The sequence below is a fragment of the Triticum dicoccoides genome, chromosome 1A, assembly GCF_002162155.2.
Source record: "Triticum dicoccoides isolate Atlit2015 ecotype Zavitan chromosome 1A, WEW_v2.0, whole genome shotgun sequence".
Classification (NCBI taxonomy): domain Eukaryota; kingdom Viridiplantae; phylum Streptophyta; class Magnoliopsida; order Poales; family Poaceae; genus Triticum; species Triticum dicoccoides.
In genome coordinates, this window is record NC_041380.1 from 197689815 (window position 1) to 197709096 (window position 19282).

Sequence of the window (19282 nt, forward strand, 5' to 3'; positions counted from 1 at the left end):
CCTCTTCCTCCTCCCCCTTCCCGTTCTCGCTCTCGAGCACCACAGCAACTGCACCGAGTTCGGCCGAAACCCGCCGCCGCCTGTGACCGCCGCCGATGTGCCTCCGGCCACCTAGTGGCCCGGCTGTCGTGCTCAGCTTTCTCCCCGCGCTGCGTAGAGCACGTAGGTTCCTCGCACGAGCCTCCCCGGCCACCGTAGCGTCAACCCCGAGCTGGCCCGAGCTCCGGCGACCGCCACGGTCGACGCCGGTGACGACTCCGGCCATCTTAGGCCCAGCCGCTGCCACTACTCGACGCGGACGAGCGCCCGCGTCACGTAGACGCCCTCCGCCAGCCATTTGGTCGCCGGAGGAGGAAACCTGCACCCCTCCGCCGTCTCTGGCTCCGCCGGCGACGAGCCGCGGGTCAACTCCGGCGAGTTGACCCGGGTTTGACCATGGTTTGACCTTCCCCATGTGTCACTGACGTGTGGGCCACCCCTGACATTTTAGTTAGTATTAATTTAACACTAATTAACCTAGGTTAGTTAGCTGATTAGTCGCTGACTAGTGGGCCCCGGCCCCACAAACAGTTTAGTTAGAATTAACTTAAGGCTAATTAACTTGGTTAATTAGTTGTGCCACTGACTAGTGGACCCCACTGGTCAGGTTTGACCCGGACCAGCCCCTGTTGACCTGCTGACGTCATGCCAACGTCATGCTGATGCAGTAAACCCTTTTCTAGATTTTAAATAAATCTAAACGATTTATTTATTTCAGAAAATGTCCTAAACTTCTAAAAATCATAGAAATTCAACCGTAACTCCAAATCAAACAAATTATATATGAAAAATTATCAGAAAAATTCAAGGAATCCATCTTTACCATTTTCATGCATGTTTGAACAATGTTTGTACTCTGTTTTGGACAAAACAAATAAAGGGCATTTAAATAATCATATATGGAGTTGGAGTTTGAATCATGTATTCAAACCAACTTCATTTAAATCATAGCTAGGTGCATTAGCCCAAAACACATTCATATTGCCATGTCATAGCATGCATCATATTGTGCATTGCATTGATCGTGTTTCTTCTGTGTTTGCCGGTGTTGTTCCCCCTCGATAGACGTTGTACCGACGATGTGATCGTTGACACTGATGAAGACTCAATGCTATCTTTAGAAGTGCCAGGCAAGCAAAACCCCCTTGTTCATTCCGATACAATCCTACTCTCTCGCCCTGCTCTCTTTTACAGCATTAGGACAACAACGAGTCATTTGTTACATGCTGCGGTAGCTGAACCCCTTTATCCTCTGCATGACCTGTCATTGCCACAGTAAATAGATGAAACCCACTAGTATGAGTAGGAGTTGTTTGAGCCCTGTTGTGCCTACTCATTCATGTTTGTTTGTCATGCCTGCTATTGCTTAGAGTTGAGTCAGGTCTGATTCATCGGGGATGAATCAGAGGTGTGTGAACATGTCCTACTGTGTGTGAGCTAAGTGGTGAACACGATTTGGTAAAGGTAGCGGTGAGAGGCCATGTAGGAGTACATGGTGGGTTGTCTCATTGAAGCCGTCCTTAGGAACTGAGTTCTGTGTTTGTGATCCATGATTCAGCTAGTACCATGCATTGGGCCCTGAAATATGACCCCGCTCGACTTCTTATTCACCCTAGTCCTATGTCCAGGAGTTGCAAGTAGTTTCTGGTGTTTGTAGCTTACTGGAGGCCGTGAACAGCGCTGACCGTAGGGGTGGGCTGTGATGCGGTAGGTACGTGGCCCGGTGTACCGGATACCCGTTAGGTATCTCGGGAACCCTGCACACATCGTTTGGGGCTGTGAGCGAAACTCCGGCCGGATCTCCTCATGGATGGAACCCGAATAGGCGATAAACCTGGACTAGAGACTTGAGTGTTTAGGTAGGTCGTGGTCTACACCCACGTCGGCTTTCGCTTGAAGTCTGCCGAGCACATGTCGTGTGCAGACGCTAAGTGGTGGAAACATGTATGAAGAAGTACACCCCTGCAGGGTTAACATCATCTATTCGAATAGCCGTGTCCGCGGTAAAGGACTTCTGGGTTGCTTATATCAGTTCATAGACAAGTGAAAGTGGATACTCTAAAATACGCAAGATAAGTGTGAGTGCTATGGATGGCGTTCTCGTAGGGAGACGGGAGCGGTTCCATAGTGGTGTATTGATATGGTGAATATGTGGACTCGTGTGCGCCACCTCAAAAGAGTTACTTACAGTCGTAGTTTAGGATAGCCACCGAGTCAAAGCTGGCTTGCTGCAGTTAAACCCCACCATTCCCCTTTGTTGATAATGATGCATATGTAGTTAGTTCTGATGTAAGTCTTGCTGGGCACATTTGTACTCACGTTTGCCTATTTTATGTTTTTGCAGAGAGACTTCGGTCTCGCTAGTAGTTCCGCGTGGACTTCGACGTTTAGCTTGTTACCTCAGCTACGATCTTGTGCCTCGGCAGAATTTGGTAGATAGTCAGGCTTCTCAGCCTTTTCATTTATAGATGTCTGTACTCAGACATGATAGCTTCCGCTTGTGTTTTGACTTGTATGCTCTGAATGTTGGGTCGTAGGACCCCTGTTTGTAATATCTCGCTCCTCGGAGCCTAATGAATAAATACTTGAGTTGTAGAGTCATGTTGTGATGCCATGTTGTATTTGCACATATCGAGCATATTGTGTGTATGTTATTGAAATGCTTGGTATGTGTGGGATCTGACTATCTAGTTGTTTATCCTTAGTAGCCTCTCTTACCGGGAAATGTCTCCTAGTGTTTCCACTGAGCCATGGTAGCTTGCTGCTGCTCCGGAACACTTAGGCTGGCCGGCATGTGTCCTTCTTCGTTCCTGTGTCTGTCCCCTCGGGGAAATGTCACGTGATGAATACCGGAGTCCTGTTAGCCCGCTACAGCCCGGTTCACCGGAGTCCTGCTAGCCCAATGCTACAGCCTGGATTCACTCGCTGATGACCGACACGTTCGATGCTGGGTCATGGATGCCTGTCCCTGTAAGTTTGTGCCACTTTGGGTTTACGACTAGCCATGTCAGCCCGGGCTCCTTATCATATGGATGCTAGCGACACTATCATATACGTGTGCCAAAAGACGCAAATGGTCCCGGGCAAAGGTAAGGCGACACCCGTGGGAATACCGTGCGTGAGGCCGCAAAGTGATATGAGGTGTTACATGCTAGATCGATGTGGCATTGAGTCGGGGTCCTGACAGATCACTTATCCCCACGTCAAACTCCATACTCACCCCAAGGAGTGGAATGCAACTTGGTTTTATTGCAAGGATACCTTCCCTGACAATGAAAATCCCTTGCCTGGCTTCCATCCGGAACGGCTCAGCAACACACACCCTTTTCCACAAAGACTAAGCGCCAAGGAAAGAATTAAATACGCTCCGCAACTATCCAAGCTCCGAGCTTTTATGGCCAACGGCTTAACGGGAATAGATCTTGCACGCTGTTGGATATCATGGAGCATACTGCCTCTGAGCCGGCGCTCCAGTTTGATGTGCAAGTATACTGATAGTGTCGATGACCCACTCCAACACACTAAAATCCAACTCCTCGATGATGAAGTCACAGAATCTGTAAAAAAGATGCTGAATGAACCGGAGCACCTCTGTGCTCAAACCGGTCTGCCTCCTTACGGCACCACCAACAAACCGCCAGCGGTAAGATTTTAATTGCTCTATTGTTGAACCGGTTACTATTTTATCTGTTTGACATTTAATTACTGCTGATCCAGGGCGATAATCCGTTTTGGAGCAAGAAGCTTTCTCAAGACAAAACGGAGAAAGCAGGGCGGCCAATCCGCCCCAAGACCAAGGTTATCAAGAAGCCACCTCACAAGAGAAAAACCACCGCTTCATCTGATCCAGCTATTGATGACGATGTGGGTAACCCGGACCTTAAGGTAGAACTTGACTCGCTTGGCTTATTTTTTACACACCTTATTGATGATGATGCTTGTCAGGACAACGCTGAAGCCAGCAATGCGGAATTCGTTGAGGTAACTATTCTCTCTTCCGATTCAGAAATCTTGCCTTTGCCAAAATTTCGACAGGCAAACCGGAAAGTTAAATTTTCTCATCTTCTTGCTTATTTGGATCCTAAATTTCTTATGAAGACTCAGCAACATGAAGCTCGCCGCACAACCCGGCACAGTGGCCAGGTAGTTACCTCCACCGGTTTACCAAACAGTTCGGTTCGAAAACGCCGCTCCGAGGTCTCTGACCTTTTTGTTGATTTACATCCTAAAGCGGGTTTCTTCCATCAACCTCTTAACCCATCCGACTCCGATTATCAGGTTACTTCTCATTCATCTTCTGGTGAATCGTCGGCCACTCAGCTGCCACCGTTAAAAAGGTTCTTGGGTAAGCTAAGCTGAACATATGCTTCCAGTACACTATGTAATGGCTTATGCTTTTCCTTGACTCTTTGATTTTATTTCAGGGCCAAACCTAAACCGAGCAAGAAAGCCCGCCTGGATAAAGCGGCTGAAGAAGATGTAGCCCCAGAACGTGACAAAACGCCAGATCTTAAAGCATTTTCTCCCGAGGATATTCCCAACGATCCTCCTTTACAAGACGATGCTATTCCCGAAGAGAGGCCTATTAATACTTCAGCCTCTGCTGACCCGCCTGTCAGCTCCGTCCGGATTGAGAAATCCCACAGTCCTGCTGACAAACTGATCACACTAACACAAACCGGCGAGTCCAAAGATGATGATGTTGTGATTACCGGTGTAGGCCGCTTTGAACCCGGGAATCCTGTCACCTTAACCAAGCATACCATAAAAGAGGATTTTTCCGCTCTGAATAAAGAAAAATGGGATGTTGAACTGGAGACATATGCTGCTCTGAGTGCCCAAGATCTTCATTCCGGCTATCTAAACCGGCTTTATACTAGCCGTGACTGTGAAGCTGGTCTGGTAAAAATGATGAGGGATAAATTTGAGGAACTTACTTCTTTACTGACTGCCATTAGCCCCCAAGTGCCAAGTTGAATACCTGTATTGAGCTTGGGACTTTGCAATCTAGTAACTTTTGAAAACTAAAGGTTCATTAGCCCCCAAGTATCAGGCGTATAACTTTGTTATGTGGTTGATACTTCAATTTCTTGGACCGCTTGTTTAAAGCTAAATGCTGTCTGTATGCAGGCTTAGGTGAGAATCAAGGAGGACCGGATTGCTGATTTGCAGGAGGCCTTGAAAACTCAACAAGCTGAAACAGACAAGGCAAAGGAAGAATTAACCAGCGCCTTGAGCACCGCTGAACAGCTGAAGGAAGGCTTCAAGAAAGAGCGGGCTGATTGGGCCACTGAGAAGGCCGCTTTAACCAAAAGAGCGGAAAATGCTGAAGCTGCCCTTAAACCGGTGGCGGATGAACTGACGTCCGTAAAGCGGCAAATACACTCCATGACCGCTGCGATCTTTGGTAAGCTCCTTTTAACTTTTGTGATAATTTGAACCTGCTGCAGTGTAAATCCGGTTTGAAACCGTCCCTATATTGTTGTAGGCACCCGCATCGGGCACTTGGGAAACGATGTGCGGAAGAAACTGAAGGCTGCCTACACCTTAGTGGAACGATTATATACCGGAGCCCAGCGGATCATCACCACAGCCTCTCATAACAACCCGGCACCCTCTTTAATCCAAGACACTCTTAACATGTTGTCGATGCTTCCGGCCCGGATGGGGGAGCTGAAGAAATCTGCTGCTCGAACCGGAGCTATTAACGCCTTGATCCGGGCAAAGGCATGGGTGCCAGATTTCGACCCTGTGGAAGCATCTCAAGGCTATCCCAGCCTGAAGGAAGATGGCTCTGAATTCAACGAAGATGATTTAAGGGCAATAAACCGTGAAGTGCACCCTCTGGCTTGTCAGCTAGCTGAAGAGGCAGACTTGACGCATTATCAAGCACAATACAACGACCAAAACAAGCGAGTGCCTGCCCCAACTCTTGAAGCGGAGAATCTGATCCCTCCAATCCGTAAGCACACTTACGCTCCTGATATTGAACCGTCTTCCCTGATACATGAAGAGGCTGTTTTCCAAGCTTTAATGGGAATCGACTGGACCACTGTTGATTTCCAGCCAATGGGTAGGGACGAAGAAGCTGAAGCGGATGATGACGAGGAGCAGGCCTAAACCGGGAGCCGGTTTGTATAGCTGTCCTTGGAATCTTTCCAAAATAACAAATGATCTTTATTCGGGCACTGTGATGCCTTGTAACAGGATAGTTAATACTTCTATCTTCAATATGCCTTCGTGCATAAGTACTGAAGCTTTTGTTCGAAAAAACCTCCATTCATATTTCCTGCCATGTCTTCGCATGAAGCTGGTTTAGCCAAGCTTTGAAGCGGAGGTTTTATAAACCATTACCGTCAACAAGGGGGGAGAAAACAGCTCCCGTATAGACCGTACTGGGTCAATATAAACCCCCTTGTTACTCCATGATGTTAACAGGAAAAAATAAAAATAAACCGGGCATACTTCTCCGGATTAAAGGTGTTTGTTGACATAAAAGGAATCCAACAAAAAGCTAAGAACAAACAAGCCATGAAAATACCATGGAAACCAAGGCAATGATAAAAACTGTTTGCAAAAATATGCTATACTGAGCTGATCAGATGGTATTACGATGGTCGGACAGGACCAAGCCCCCAATAGGAGTGACAATGATTCAAGTCAGCCAGGTCCCCAAATGATTCGTGGCATATATGCCAGATCAAGAGGCGTGGCAATGGTTCGGGTTCGACCAAGCCCCCAAGTGATTTTGTGGCCTTAGGCCGACCAAGAGGCGTGACTGGTTCAGACTTGACCATGTCCCCAAGTGATCTGGTGGCTGTCGCCCATCAAAAGGTGTCGCGTTGGTTCGGACACGACCAAGGCCCCCAGTGATGTATAAAAAGCAAATGTCAAGGGGTAAACCGGAGTCCGCTTTAAAAACAGAGCCACTCCATGTAACCACGCATGATAAGAAAGACAGAGACCCCGCTTTAACTGAGGCTCCGGTTTTATTATATCAAAGATAATATATACACTGTCATGATATGTACATAGATAGAGCCGATGGCTCAAGTGTAGTAAGGCCGAAGATGAGCTATATTCCACGGCCTGTTAGTCTCCTCCTCTGATGTACGTGAGTCTTGATGCTCTCGAATATCAATCAGATAGTACGACCCGTTGTGCAGATTCTTGCTGACCACGAAAGGTCCCTCCCAAGGTGGGGATAACTTGTGTATATCTGTTTGGTCTTGGATGAGCCGAAGCACCAAATCTCCTTCTTGAAAAGTTCTGGTTCTAACCCAGCGACTGTGATAGCGACGAAGATCTTGTTGGTAAATCACCGAACGGGCAGCTGCTATATCATGCTCCTCGTCCAATAGGTCCAAAGCGTCTTGCCGTGCTGTCTCATTGTCCGCTTCGACATAAGCTGCCACCTGAGGCGAATCATGCCGGATATCACTAGGGAGAACTGCCTCTGCTCCGTAGACCATGAAAAATGGCGTGTATCCCGTGGATCGGTTTGGCGTAGTATTGATACTCCATAGCACAGATGGTAGCTCTTCAACCCAACATCCTGGTGTTCTTTGCAATGGGACCATAAGCCGGGGTTTGATGCCTCGCAAGATCTCTTGATTAGCTCGTTCTGCCTGTCCATTGGACTGGGGGTGTGCCACTGACGACACGTCAAGCCGGATATGCTCTCGTTCACAGAACTCCTTCATAGCGCCCTTAGATAAATTGGTACCATTGTCAGTAATGATACTGTGTGGAAAGCCAAACTGGAAAATCACCTTTTTGATGAACTGCACCGATGTTGCTGCATCACACTTGCTGACAGGCTCCGCTTCAACCCACTTGGTAAATTTGTCAACTGCCACCAAAAGGTGGGTTTTCTTATCCTTGGATCTTTTAAAAGGTCTGACCATATCCAGCCCCCAAGTTGCAAACGGCCACGTTATTTGGATCATCCTCAATTCTTGAGCCGGCACATGAGCACGCCTTGAAAATTTCTGACATCCATCACACCGTTTAACCAAGTCCTCCGCGTCAGCATGCGCTGTCAACCAGTAGACCCCGTGACGAAACGCCTTTGCCACTAGAGACTTTGAACCGGCGTGGTGTCTACAATCCCCTTCATGGATTTCTCTTAAGATTTCACAGCCTTCCTTAGGAGAAACACAACGTTGAAACAACCCTGATACACTGCGACGATGCAATTCACCATTGACAATCGTCATAGACTTGGATCGCCGGACTATTTGCCTGGCTAGAATCTCATCCTCTGGTAACTCCCCCTGGTTCATGTACATAAGATAAGGAACTGTCCAATCCGGAATAGCATGCAATGCTGCCACCAATTGAGCCTCCGGATCAGGAATAGCCAAATCCGCTTCACCTGGGAGCTTGACTGACGGGTTGTGCAGCACGTCCAAAAAGATATTAGGAGGGACCGGTTTGCGCTGAGAGCCCAAACGGCTTAAAGCGTCCGCCGCTTCATTCTTCCGACGGTCCACATGATCCACTTGATAACCCTGGAAGCAACCCGCAATATTATCCACTTCCCGACGATATGCAGTCATGAGCGGGTCCCTAGAATCCCAAGTGCCAGACACCAGTTGAACCACGAGATCCGAGTCACCGAAGCACTTAACCCGGGTTAAGGTCATCTCTTTAGCCATCCGGAGACCATGGAGCAAGGCTTCATACTCAAGTGCATTATTAGTGCAAGGGAACATTAAGCGGAGAACATAACAAAACTTATCGCCTCGTGGGGAAGTTAACACGACTCCAGCCCCCGAGCCTTCCAGTTGCCTGGATCCATCAAAATGAATAGTCCAATATGTGTGATCCGGCTTCTCCTCTGGTGCTTGTAGCTCCGTCCAGTCATTGATGAAATCAACAAGTGCTTGAGACTTCACCGCCGTCCGAGGCACATACTTCAGTCCGTGTGGCCCAAGCTCTATAGCCCACTTGGCAATCCGGCCAGTCGCCTCCCGGTTCTGTATGATATCACCCAAGGGAGCTGAACTGACCACTGTGATGGGGTGCCCTTGAAAATATTGCTTCAACTTCCGACTGGCCATGAAAACACCATAGACCAGCTTCTGCCAATGCGGATACCTTTGCTTGGATTCAATAAGCACCTCGCTGATATAATAAACCGGCCGCTGAACCAGATATTCCTTGCCTGCCTCCTTGCGTTCCACCACAATAGCCACGCTAACTTCCCGAGCATTGGCTGCTACGTATAATAATAGTGGCTCCTTGTCGACCGGAGCTGCAAGAACAGGCGGATTGGCTAACTGCCGCTTCAAGTCCTCAAATGCTTCATCAGCAGCCGGACTCCAAATGAAATGGTCTGTCTTCCTCAGCATTTGGTACAAAGGAATGGCCTTCTCTCCGAGGCGGCTGATAAACCGGCTTAGTGCGGCGATCCGGCCCGCCAAACTCTGAACATCATTGATGCACTTCGGTTTAGCCAGGGAGGTGATAGCTGTAATCTTCTCGGGATTAGCCTCAATTCCTCTATTAGACACCAGGAAACCCAGTAACTTGCCTGCCGGAACACCAAAGACACACTTGGCCGGATTAAGCATCATCTTGTAAACCCGCAAGTTGTCAAAGGTTTCCTTCAAGTCATCCACCAGCGTCTCCTTCTGCCTTGACTTTACTACAATATCATCCACATAGGCGTGCACATTGCGGCCGATCTGTTTATGCAGGCAATTCTGTACACACCGTTGATAGGTGGCTTGGGCACTCTTGAGTCCGAAGGGCATAGATACATAGCAGAAGGCTCCAAAGGGAGTAATAAACGTTGTTTTCTCCTGGTCCTTAACCGCCATTTTGATCTGATGATATCCAAAGTATGCATCCAAAAAACTCAAACGCTCACAACCTGCCGTGGCATCAATGATCTGGTCAATGTGGGGGAGGGCAAAAGGATCCGCTGGACAGGCCCTGTTAAGATCTGTGTAATCCACACACATACGCCAAGTGCCATTTTTCTTCAGAACCAGCACCGGATTAGCAAGCCACTCTAGATGGAACACCTCAATGATAAAGCCAGCTGCCAAAAGCCTGGCCACTTCCTCTCCAATGGCCTTTCGCCTTTCTTCGTTAAACTGGCGGAGGAATTGTTTCACCGGTTTATACCTAGGATCCACATTAAGAGTGTGCTCAGCGAGTTCCCTCGGTACACCTGGCATGTCGGATGGTTTCCATGCGAAGATGTCCCGATTCTCACGGATGAACTCGACGAGCGCGCTTTCCTATTTGGGATCCAAATTGGCACTGACAGTGAACTTCTTAGGTGAATCGCCGGGCACGAAGTCAACAAGCTTGGTCTCAGCTGCCGATTTGAACTTCAGATCTGAATCATGCTCCATAGTCGGCTTCTTCAAAGGAGTCATATCCGCCGGATCAACATTGTCCTTATAGTACTTCAACTCCTCCGTGGCACAGACCGACTCTGCATAAACCGCATCACCTTCCTCACATTCCAAAGCGACCCTACGGCTCCCATGAACCGTTATTGTCCCCTTGTAACCCGGCATCTTGAGCTGCAAGTAGATATAACAAGGCCGCGCCATGAACTTGGCGTAAGCCGGCCGGCCAAACAAGGCATGAAATGGGCTCCGGATCTTCACCACCTCAAATGTTCGTTTTTCCGACCGGGAGTCGTGCTCGTCCCCAAAAGCCACATCCAGGGCTATCTTACCAACAGGATATGCAGATTTGCCAGGCACCACCCCATGGAACACCGTATTAGACGGTCTGAGATCTTTGTCTGTTAAACCCATGCGGCGGAATGTCTCATAGTACAGTATGTTAATACTGCTTCCTCCATCATGAGTACCTTGGTGAATTTATAACCCCCCACCTGAGGGTCTACCACTAATGCTAGCTGGCCCGGATTATCAACCCGGGGCGGGTGATCCTCTCTGCTCCACACGATAGGCTGCTCCGACCAGCGCAAGTAACGTGGTAAGGCTGGTTCAACAGAATTCACCGCTCGCTTGTGGAGTTTTCGGTCGCGTTTATCCAAGCTAGTTGTGAAAACATGATATTGCCCATTGTTTAACTGTTTTGGCTGGCTCTGATAACCCGACTGCTGCTGCTGCTGCTGCTGGCCGTTCTGATTGTTCTGGTGAGTGTGACCGCCCTGATTGCGACCTGAACCGGAAGCTCCATCGTGATCCGGCCCATGAAAACCGGATCCTGAACCGCCACCTGGCCCGTGATCATACCGGAAGGCATTAGAGTTTTTAAACTCCTGCATGATATAACAATCCTTCCAAAGAGGGTTAGCCGGCGCCTCCTTCGTCCCGTGCTTCGGGCAAGGCTGATTCAGCAAATAACTCAAGCGACTTGCATTAGGATTGGGAGCCCCATTACGATTTGCCGCTTTACCTCTGTGCCGCTGCCCCCTGTCCTGTGCATTAGTGTTGGCCACAAAGTCCATGCTGCCATCCGCCTTGCGCTTGCCTCCGTTTCCATGACCCGCCGGTTTGTACTGCTGCTGTTTGGAGTTGCTATTCTTCCTTCCCTTCCCTGCTTCATCATCATCAGTCTCGGGATCCTTGGTACTGTCCGAATCAGCATACTTCACTAGAGTGGCCATGAGGGTTCCCATGTCATTACAGAACCGCTTCATGCGTCCCAATTTCAATTTTAAAGGCTCAAACCGCCAGTTGCCTTCCAGGGTTAAGATCGCAGAGTCAGCATTAATCCTGTCGGACGAGTGCAAAATTTCCGAAACGCGGCGCACCCAATGGGTCATTGATTCTCCTTCCCCCTGGACACAAGCCGCCAGGTCTACTATGGACTTGGGCTGCTTACACGTATCCTTGAAATTCTGGATAAACCCGGCCCGCAACTGGGCCCATGAGCCGACAGAATTGGGCGGTAGGCTCTTCAACCAGGTACGAGCCGTGCCTTCAAGCATCATGGTGAAGTATTTTGCACACGCGGTCTCATCCACGTCTAACATTTCCATGGCCATCTCATAACTCTCTATCCACGCTTCAGGGGATAAATCAACGGTGTAATTCGGCACCTTGCGTGGACCCTTGAAATCTTTGGGCAGGCGCACATTGCGTAAAGCGGGGATTAAACAAGGCACTCCCAAAGCGGATGCGAGTCCTGGTCCGGCGAAGGTGGTAGGGAGAACCGGTGTAAGTTGACCCGCATCATCCTGTGCTGCTAACTCGGCCTCCCTCCGTGCCCGGGCCCGGTCCACCACATCCAGAGCATCGTGAACACCACCTGCCAGGTTATTGCCATGGGCCGCTTCACGGCCTCGCGCATTGCTCGATATGGCCGGTTCATCCAAGCACCTGCTAAAGCTCCGGCTCGGACGGGGCGTAGAGTGAATCCGATCACGGCTGTATGAATATGCTTCCTGCTGAATCAGCACGGTCCGGAGAAGCTCCTTAACCCGGCGCGTCTCTATCGCTTACGGAGAGTCCCCTTGAACTGGGATAGCCTCTAATCGCGCGGCAGCTGCAACAAGGTTGTCCATAGGATTAGAATAATGATCTGGGGGCGTCTGGACCGGCGGAAGAATCACAATGTTCTGCTGAGGAGGTTCCATCAGGCGAGGTTGTATCGTCCCCCCTGGTCCTGGTGCCTCAATCCGGTTTGTCTCCGGGTGCTGCGGCGGATTACTGGGTCCAGCTCCTGGAGTGTGAAAGAGATTCCGGGGATCAAACCCTAACGGCAGGCGTGATATGTGCTTCCGCTTTAAGACCTCCTGTGATGCGTTCTGGTCAAGCATGAGCTTATAAGCCTGGGCGTCCAAAGCGGCCCGCTCTGCGGCCATCCTGTCTTTTTCTGCGGCCAGATCCGCTTTGGCTTGCACGATCTGCTCTCTCACCTTTGCAATTTGTGCATTATGGGCCTCCTGATCCGCCGGATTGTCCTCTGCCATAAGCGCGGCTAGTGCATCAAACAGATCAGATAGAACTTGAACCGGCGGGCGCACAAGGCCTCCTGCCCCTGCTGATCCGGAGAGCATCGCTGCGGCGGTCGAAGAGTGATTCGCCGCCTGTGTGCCGGCCATGAATATTCCAACCCGGTTGACCTGGCCTGGGGGGTCCAGAATACTGTCGCCATCGGAACAGCCCCTAACCTGGTCGTCTTGTAACTGGTATAGTGATTCGGTCTCTCCGGTCGAGGACTCGTCGCCGGAAAAGACGACGGTCTCGCTACCGTGTTCTGACTCGTCCTCACGCCCTCCTCCGTGGATGACTCCAATGAAGGCACGCTTCACGGCCGGTTTAGCCTGGGTAGATCTCGCACACTGAGCCGTCTCGACGAGGTCGATGCAGATGTCCGGATCAGGCCCCGGCTCACCGATCTTGCCGATGAAAACGTGTATGCCACCAAAGGGGACCCGGTACCCGTACTCAATCGAATCGGCCTCGGGACCCTATCCTGCGTCGTCGATGTAGATCTTGCCATGACGACTCTTGGTCATCTGGCCCACAGCATAGCCTTCGAGTCCTTTGAGCTTGCCCTCCAAGATCGTCAAACCATCATGCGACAGCCCCATGGTGGGCGCCAACTGTCGTGGATTTGTCACGGCAGATGTCCTAGCGAAAGGACTTAGTCGTGCAGCCATCGCTACGAGTTTACTTGAAGGGGTTAAAGCGGACACAAAGACACGAGGGTTTTATACTAGTTCGGCCCCTTCGATGAAGGTAAAAGCCTACGTCTAGTTGCGATGGAATTGATGTGGTCTCGATGGCTAGGGAGCAAACAAGCTTCTCCTAGACTCGAGTTGTCGTTCTCCCCCTGAACCACCGCCGGGTCGTCCCCTTATATACACGGGTGACGCCCGTCGGTCCATAGAGTCCCAACCGGTCCATACTCGTATCCCGGTTGGTATCTCTCTGTTCCTAACTTACAATACAAGTTGCACATCAGGCCGGTTTACGGCTACAGGTTCTAAACCGGCTACAGGCCTTGGGCCTTCATCTGTTCATACCACTAATGAAGTTATCCTGGCCCAAGCAGGCCGGTTCACGCCTAGTGGTAATATCCCCAACAACGGGGATGTCTCCCGAATCCTTGCCCCATGGGGGCAGTGGACTCAAGGGTGACTCACTCGTAGGTGTGGGGCGAGCTGCCACGGCAAGGGTCTTGTCAGGTTTGCCAAAACCGCCTCCCGGCAAGGATCTTGCCGGGGGGGGTCCGCTTCGTCCCCTTCGCTCTTTGTGGTCTTGGTCTTGGCGTCGTTCTGCTTCTCCTGAGCTTCGGCCTTACCTTGGCTCACCACCCTTGCCTTGCTCAGTGTGGTGGTGCCGGTGGCTCAGACTGCCCGTGCACAGTTATAGGGGTACAAAAAGCATACCTCTCTTTTTGTACACTGACACAATACGGATATGTAGATCTCCCTTGTAACCGATTCTGTGTAACCCTAGTCCCCTCCGGTGTCTACATAAACCGGAGGGTTTAGTCCATAGGACAACATACAATCCTACCATAGGCCAGCTTCTAGGGTTTAGCCTCTACGATCTCGTGGTAGATCAACTCTTGAAATACTCATATGATCAATATCAACCAAGCAGGACGTAGGGTATTACCTCCATCAAGAGGGCCCGAACCTGGGTAAACATCGTGTCCTCTGCTTCCTATTACCATCCGCCTTAGACGCACAGTTCGGAAACCCCTACCCGAGATCCGCTGGTTTTACACCGACACTAACCTTTTTACACTTCCTAGAAAACCGTTTTTTGGCTATGTTACCGCTTTGCGCAGCCCCTCTAAAAGCGTTGCTAGTTGCAGGTGAAGTTGCAGGTTGTTCCATTTTAGGATATGGATATTTTGGGATATCACAATATCTCTTATTTAATTAATGCACATATGTAGTTTGTAAAGGGTGGAACGCTTGTCTTTATGCCTTGTGTTTTGCTCCACGCTTGCCGCCCTAGTGAAATTGCAACTATCCCTGGGTGGTTTTGGTGATTCCTAACAACATATAACTCATTGAGCTAATGCTACTTAAAGATAAACATTTCAGGAAAGCTCAATGATTGGCATGGCATGGATGAGAAAAGTGGATCCCTCAAAATTCTAAGGACAAAGGATTGGCTCAAGCTCAAGGCTCAGGACTGTACATCATTTAATTTTTAGTGATCCCAGATCACATTGAGTCCATAGAAAAAGCCAATACTATTAAGAGGGGATGAGGTCTTGCCTAATGGCCTGCTTGCTCAAAGTGCTTAGTGATATGCTCCAAAAGCCCTCAACTACTTTCTCACATCCAAATATGTCCCAAACAAAAAGTAAAACTCGGCCCCACCGAAACTTTCTATCCGGGGCCACCGAGTTCAGTTGACATAGCCACTGCCAAAAACCCTATTCTTTTCCGTCTCACTTATAGGATTCTCGGTCTCACCGAGATGGGATTGTAATCTCTCTATTTTCCTTCGTAACGTTCTGGTCAAACCGAGATGAGCGATCGGTCCCACCGAGATTGCAATGCAAACTCTCTATTTCCCTTTTGTAACGTTTTGGTCCAACCGAGATGAGCGAATCGGTCCCACCGAGTTTGCCTGACCAACTCTCTGTTAGTCCATACCAAAATCGGTCTCACCGAGATTACATTAAGCCCTAACCCTAACAAATTCGGTCCCACCGACTTGATATGTCGGTCCCACCGAAAATCCTAATGTTCATATTTTGAACTAGATCGGTCTGACCGAGTTTCAGGATTCGGTCCCACCGAGTTTGGTGATTTGTGTGTAATGGTTAGATTTTGTGTGGAGGCTATTTATACTCCTCCACCCACTCTTCATTCATGGAGAGAGCCATGAGAACATGCCTACACTTCCAACATACATTTTCTGAGAGAGAACCACCTACGCTTGTGTTGAGATCAAGATGTTCCATTCCAACCACATAAATCTTGATCTCTAGCCTTCCCCAAGTTTCTTTCCACTCAAATCATCTTTCCACCAAATCAAAATCCAATGAGAGAGAGTTGAGTGTTGGGGAGACTATCATTTTGTAACACCCCGAGAATCATGCTACAATAATCTCCCCCTAATGGTGGCCATGTCACCGTAATTACTATGCAGCTTGCCACTTGTCCAAAATTGAAGTCAAATTGAAATTAAAATTTCAAGTCAAATTATTATTTCTTCGAGCGGAAAAAAACTAAAATGTTCGAATATTAGTATAAATTCCCCTGGTCAATATTCATGTTGGAACCATCATCATTTGAAACTTCAAAATTGCCCTTATCTATTTTTGAATTGAGCAAACAACACTTAGTGGCTCCTTTAAATTCAAACTGAAAATAAAGCCTTTCAAAAATTATCTAAGGCTCCATGGACAATTCCACGATATCGCAAAGTATTTATGAGACAAGTTTCCTATGTAACAGAATTTATTTGGATCGAAAACAAAATACAAAACAGTGAGAAACTTATAAAACAGTAAATATAAGTGGGAAAAGGCCTAATAAGCTACTGTGTGGGTGGGCTCTATGTAGCTACAGTGCATTCGACCCAAGCCCACCACGGCCTTTCTCCCACCTCTCGCTAGGGAGAGGCAGAGGAGAGCGGTGGCGTGCATCCAGCTGCCATGGCTATGGATGGCCACCACGTGCCCTCCCCAGACCTACAAATACGCCCACGCGAAATCCTAGCTTGTCCTCTTGCAGTACCCCCTTTTTCCCCATCGCTCCCTCCTCAACCGCTCTAATTCGAGCTCGAAAGCTCGAGCGATGACCGTGCTCGTCATCATCGTTGTCGCGGCCACCGTGGTCGTTGTCGTGGGAGATGGCACTCAGTAGAACCGCCACTATTGACTTCGTCCGTCCCGAGCACAGATTCGAGCAGAGGCGACCCGTACATTCGCCATCGACCTCGTTTCCACCGCGTACGTCGTCGCCGTCCGTCGTCGATTGCCACCGCTCCGGTCCGCCCCCAGCCTCCCCGGGCACACCTACGGCTCCATGGTGAGCTTTTCCCCCAAATGCCCACTTTCCCTGCCTCGATCCGTCGCCGTTGAGGCCCGCCTTGTGCTCGACCGCCATGGCCTCCGAAGCCGTTCGTGCGCGCTCGCCCGTCCCGGTCCGCGCCGGCGCCGGAACCTCGCGCCGCTGCGCACCCGCACGCAAGCATCCACGCATGCCCCGCACCGCATCCACCTACCTCTGGCTGCGCCTCGAGCGCGCTTGCCCACGCCTGCGGGCCTGCTGCTTGCGCTGCTCACTGCTGCTCTGTTGCTGTCGTCGCCATTGCTCTGTTGCTGCTCGTGCTAGCTGTCGCTACTGTTGTTGCATGCCGCTGCCGCTTCTAGAACTACCGCTACTGCAGGAGGCTACTAGCCTACTACTACTACCGTTGGCCATGGCCATGGCCATGGCCGTGTGCGTGTGTGTGGCCGGCGGTGCCACTAGATGTGAGGCCGGCCATGTCTGTTTAGTTAGTAGTACTAATTAGGTTAGCTAGGTTAGTTGATTATTTAGTCTAGTGTGCCTATGGCATGTGGTCCCCTTTAATTAAGGTAGTTTTCATTTATTTACTTAGGTATAGTCTATGACATGTGGACCACACACCCTGTTGACTGGTCAACTTTGACCTTTGACCTGCTGACTGTGCATGTTGACTCAGCCTCTGGACCCCACATGTCATACTCAGTGGCTAGCTACTGCTGGGTATAAAAAGTTATTCCACTGTTTAGATTCGAATTAATAATATTCCGAAAAATTCAAAAGGTCTTTAAAACTTTGGAAAATCATAGAAAAATATTCATAACTCGAATGAAAATGTTTTATACATGAAAGTTGCTCAGAACGACGAGACGGATCCAAATACGCGGTCCGTTTGTCTGTTACACATCCCTAGAATAGCGAACATGGAACTTTTCCCCTCCGGTCATCTGTCTCACACAGGTTCAGAACCGGGAAAACATTCCCGGTTGAATTCCCCCTTCACCTATATCGTGCAGCCATACGTTAGGTCACACCCGGCACATCTTATTGCCATGTTATGCCTTGTGATGCATTGTTTGCTCTGTATTTACTGTTTCTTCCTCCTCTTCTCTCCGGTAGACCCCGAGACCGATGCAGCCCCTGTGATCGTCTACATCGACGATGACCCCTCCTTGCCAGAATAACCAGGCAAGCAAACCCCCCTTCAGCATTCCGATATCGCCCATTTCTTTCCCTCTCATGCTTTCATTAGAACTGCTACTGCTTTCTGTATGATCCTACTCTGATGCATAGCCTATTGTTGTCACCTGATTTCATACCTTACCTGCTTATCCTAAACTGCTTAGTATAGGTTGGTTAGTGATCCATCAGTGACCCCCACCTTGTCCCAGTTGCCTCGCTTTATGTTCGATGACTCGATCAACGTGATTGACGTCCAGGCCCCAACACCGCACAACACCCCCTTAGTTGTACGACACTACAGAGTTACTATCGAGTGCCGAGGGTGAACCTCATACATCACTCCTGATGAGATCTCTGTAGTGTAGCTATACGGTCGAGGTCATCGAGGGTGATTTCCTCCTTAACCACTTCCGTTATCGCTCTGTCGTGCAACCCCTCAAGTGTGAACCTCGAGGGTGGATCCTTTTATGTTCACCTTGATGATAACATCGAGTGGGACTCACCGGGGGTGATTCCTCGGGTGTTCCCCTTGGTGTTAGACACACAGTTACTATGGTTACTATGACTTTACACTGAGCCATGTTACCAAAGACGGGTCGACCCTGAGGGGTACCCGCGCGAGCTTAATTGCGAGTGATGTGGAGTCGGGTTGACCTGGAAGGTGCCCGCGAGATACTTATGAGGCGTGGCAGGGCATTCTTAGCCCTTGCCGCAAGTACTCGAGACGGGGCAACGGGGTCACATCTTTCGTGAGTCTCTGCTTGTTACCGCGCGTTCCTAATCCACTACGATTTGGATATTTGATCCGAGGGCCTCTGGCCTGATAGCACTAACCATCACGTGGGCATAGTATGGGCGTTCTGCGTCGTATACATCAGCCGAAGCATAATAGACATCAGCGACTGAGCGGCGCGCGCCGGGTTGGACTGGTAATGTCAGGACCCCGATTCCAAAGTCACACCGATCTAGCATATAACACTTCATATCACTTTGCGGCCTCACGCACGGTATTCCCACGGGTGCCACCTTATCTGGCCCAGGACCGTTTGCGCCTTTTGGCTCACGTATATGATAATGTCACTAGCATCCATATGACGGAGAACCCGGGCCGACATGGCTAGTCGTGAACCC